Below are 4078 nucleotides of genomic sequence, written 5' to 3'. Positions count from 1 at the left end.
GGGGGATTAGTGTTTGAAGTCTTCAGTTTCAATTTCAAAAGCTGAAGAGTTCTGGGGATGGAGGGTGTTGGTGGTGCACCTTGAACCAAGCTATGGAACACCACTGACCTAGGTGCTTAAAAATAGCTAAAATGGCAAAGTTTATTTTGTGTATATTGCCATATTATAAAAAGTGGGGAATGAAAAAGTACTGAACTAATTAATAATCACATCATTTGTAACAGCCAAAGGATTAAGATCCTGAATAATATGTGTAAAGCTTCTGCAGTAAGTAGGAGTAAGAAAGCACAACTCACACCGGACTATGGAAATGGCACATTGGTGAATTGGTGGTGGGAAGTCCACAGGAATTACAACCACATGAAAAAATGTACAAAGTGAAAAAAGAAAAAAGATATTATACATACATACATATATATATATAATTAAAAAATAAACACATGCTTGTTAAAGAAAGAAAGGGCAACTCAATAGGAAAATGAGCAAAGGTTGTGATAAGTAATTCATAGAACACAATGACCCATTTAATATTTTAATATTCAGAAACATTAAATTGCAGAAGTAACCAGCACCTGGCAAAATTCAAAAGTATATCAGGTTTCGCTCATGTACCAGCTGAGCACAGGAAGGGGGAGGGAAAGAGAACACCCCAACTGAGTTAAACTAATATTTGGGGTGGGGCAGTGAGGCACAGGAAAAGCGGGTATGTTTTTAGTGCAAAATGGGCAAACCTTGAAGCTAAGAACACCTCTTAGGATTCTACTCCACAGAACTGCTCGCTCTAATATAATTTCAAATAACCCAAGTATCCCATCAGTAAAGGAAGGGACTGATACTTTTCCTTCCCCCACCCTATATTAGAATATGTAACTATTGCAAAAGGGAATATGTACAGACCTGGGAGGACCTCTGAGGCTGGAAGGAAGCTGTGAAGGCGAGGACAGAGCTGCTGAAAAGCAAGTCTCTCTACAAGGAAGCTACTCCCGAGGGACAAATGGCTTTTCTTTATAAAGGTCATGTATTTTATTTTATTTTATTTTCCATGTCACATATATTTTAAAAATCAAGGAGTTTCCTTCCCCAGGGAAGGGAGGGCCATTGCTGGTGTTCCTGTGAGCAAGGTAACACTAACATTTCCTTCTCCCATGCCAACCCTGCCCAGCCCAGTTCCCACAAGGAAAACACTCCTTCCTCTTGTCAAGTCATCATCAAGTTGACCTCTTCCAAACCATACTCATTTCCCTGGCCTCGTTCCTTTCTCAGGGTCGTAAGAAACATCAGAGATTCTGAAATACCAAGTGCACCCCTGTAAGCGCCCCCCTCCTCCCCCCCATCCCCAAATGGCTTAAATCCTGCTGGAAACCCTAAAGCCAGCCCTTTTCTCCCAAGGTGGCCTTTGATACAAAGCCCTGGGCACACATTTGCTGGGAAAACAGAAGGCATTGGAATGAAGCATCTGAATGAAGATGTAAGCCACAGGAGGCTCTTTGCAGTCCAGAGTCAGCCAGTCCCGCTGCCAGCGTCTCTAGCAGTCAGGAGGTGCCAAGCTGGGCGTGCCCTGAAGCGCCTCAAGAGGTGGCTGATATTGGCGTCACAGAACTTTGAAGAGCTTCAGGACTGACTCAGGCACAGCTCAATTTGGGAAACCCTGGCCACCATGACCTTTTGGGGTCCTTCAGTCACCAGGGTCTCTGAGCTCATATTAAAACTTGCAAGTAAATCCCGAACGAGGTAGCATCTCCAGGCGCACCCAGAGTGTCCTACAGTTCCAGGCCCAGCGCTGAGGTTGTAAAGGACTACAAAGTTAACTCCTGACTGTCCCCACGTTGTCGGTGCCTCCCACTTCTGGGAATAAATGGGGCGGGAGGTCACAGCTCCTAGAAAAGTCACTGTTCCGTGGAGGTGAGTCTGGAGGTGGGTTGGCAGGAGTCTGGGGACAGCAAAGCGCTCCCAAGACAGTGTGCCGGGATGTGAGCACAAGGGGATCAAGTGGGAATATTAACAAACTTCCTGTCCTTCGACCTTTTGAGAAAGATGGACGGTGCGGGGCACGTCGGGGAGGGCCCCGCAGCGTGCCTTCTGGAAGGAATTCACTCAACTTTACTCACCAGGTAGGCGGGCCAGAATCCGGTGCCCCTCGAAGTACCTACCTCCAGCCGGGCCAAAGCGTCAGGGGCGGCGCCCGGGAGGGGCGGGAGCGCGCCGGGAAGCCTCGGGCCGCGAGCTGCGGCCAAGTGGTCTGATTCCTCCCCGCGCCGCGCCAGGTCCTCGCGTCGGGAACGCATCGGAGGAAGGCGGGATCGGCCGCGCTGGGGGTGCAGGGGGCGGCGGGGCTGCTTCGGCGGCGGCTGGGCTCGCGGTCCTCGGCGGCGCAGGGGTCGGGGGCGCAGGCGCCGGTGTGGACCCGCGGAGGCGGCCCGCGCCCAGGCTATGAATCAGCGGCGGGGCGAGCGCCCAGGGGCGGGAGTTACTGGAAAGCCGGGGGCGGGCAGAGGGCTGAGGACTTTTGCAATTTCCCGTCTGGCTGCGCACTCTGGGTCCTTCTGGGACCCGCAGGAATTCCGAAAGGAATTCTCCTGGGAAGCGCACAGGACCCGACGGGGGTCGATGCGATTGCGCCTAAGGCGCGGCTTCGGGACCGGGCGGCGGGCGGGGACGCGAGCGAAGGCAAGTGGGGAAGGCTTGGCGCGCCTAGTAGACATCGGAAGCTGCGGGTGTCCGAGGTGTCACACCCCGCGTCGCGCTGCTGCTGCCTGTACCAGCCGGTCGGCTGGTGGACGCTGAGGGAAACCGGTGAGCGACGCCCGCTGGTCCACTCATCCCCGACGGCAGCTTTAGGCTCCTGGGCAGAAGACAGACTCTCCGACCAAACTTAGTGTAGTGTTTTCACCTGGATTTCAGAGCAATAGAAACCTTCTTGGACAGATTTGTAGGAGTCTGGCTCTTGTTTCTTGTTCACAAACGACCTGTCACACAAAGTTTCCTTGCAGTAGTAGTTCTGGAGATTTCTTTCGCTAAGATGAGCGGATGGCCTCTCATGACTTGCCTTTCTTCTTAAAAATGCTATCCAGTCTTTGAAATACTTAAATACAGGCCTCGTTACAACATCTTTGCCCTCTTTTTACAGCTATGTGATAAACTATCGGAAGTCATATCTACTTGCGGCTGTTTGGAAAACACCCTAAAAAGGTCTCTTTCGTGGCAGTCTCACCAAGACTTCAGTGGAGAAGCGACTTGGATGCCTGACAGCTTGGAGGAAATTTCATGGGGCTTTATTCCTGTCAGCTAAACCTGGTCTGGTTCGAGTGTGGGACCCTTAAAATCCCCTAACACAACACTGGACCCTGGAATCAAGAGCCATCCAGATGAACTGCCCATAAATCACACCTTCAAGTTACTATTTATTGACTGGATGACTCAAAATAATGTCCATCTACCCCAATTGTGACTTTTTATGCCTGTCCAGATATTTCCATCCTCCCCAAAGTCATCCTAGTGGGGGAAACAAACAAACCTTGGCTTAAATACATAAGTACCTACCTAATGGTGGGAGAAAACATGGTGCATAGTAAATATTTGATGATAATGAAGAAAAGATACTTTTGTTTAAATAGATTCTGATCCTTTGCCACACCTACTCATTATAAGAGTTTTAAAGGGTCCATTAGTTTAGCCATCTGCATGGCTATGGAAACCCTGTCAAACCAGCTCCCGAGGGTGGAAGGGATTTCTGATTCTGTATGTATTTCACTGAGTGAAAAACCCTCTTAATTTCTTCTTTAGAAAGAAGAAGCTTAGAAGTGACTTTCTTATAGCAGATGAGATGGCAAATAAAAAATATTCAGTATGAATAATTTCTACAAAATGAGGCTTAATTCTACAAATGGAAAGAAACTGAAGTGAAAAAAATTGTTGTCCACTCTGAATCCATTTATTTGGTGCATCATTCTTCATATAGTTTCTCCCTTTTTCTGGAGTCTGGCTGGTATTGCATTGCTAAGTAGATGGTCGTCCCATTCAGATTCTGTACCAGGTTGAATAATATCCTCCAAAAATGCATGGTCACCCAAGACTCCAA

At 48.7% G+C, this 4078-nt stretch overlaps 1 protein-coding gene across 1 annotated transcript in view; it reads right to left on the bottom strand.

Moving 5' to 3' along the window:
* Window positions 1–2425, bottom strand: part of OSMR (oncostatin M receptor) — a 41212-nt gene extending 38787 nt beyond the window's left edge. The window contains exon 1 of the mRNA XM_012721891.1: window positions 2151–2425. The gene's annotated coding sequence lies outside the window, so the exon portion shown is untranslated. The remainder of the gene's footprint in view (window positions 1–2150) is intronic.
* Between the last annotated feature and the right edge of the window lie 1653 nt (window positions 2426–4078).

Source organism: Condylura cristata, unplaced genomic scaffold, assembly GCF_000260355.1.
Source record: "Condylura cristata isolate star-nosed mole 26May11 unplaced genomic scaffold, ConCri1.0 scaffold00007, whole genome shotgun sequence".
In the NCBI taxonomy this organism is placed as follows: Eukaryota; Metazoa; Chordata; class Mammalia; order Eulipotyphla; family Talpidae; genus Condylura; species Condylura cristata.
This window is presented reverse-complemented; position numbering and strand designations above follow the sequence as displayed.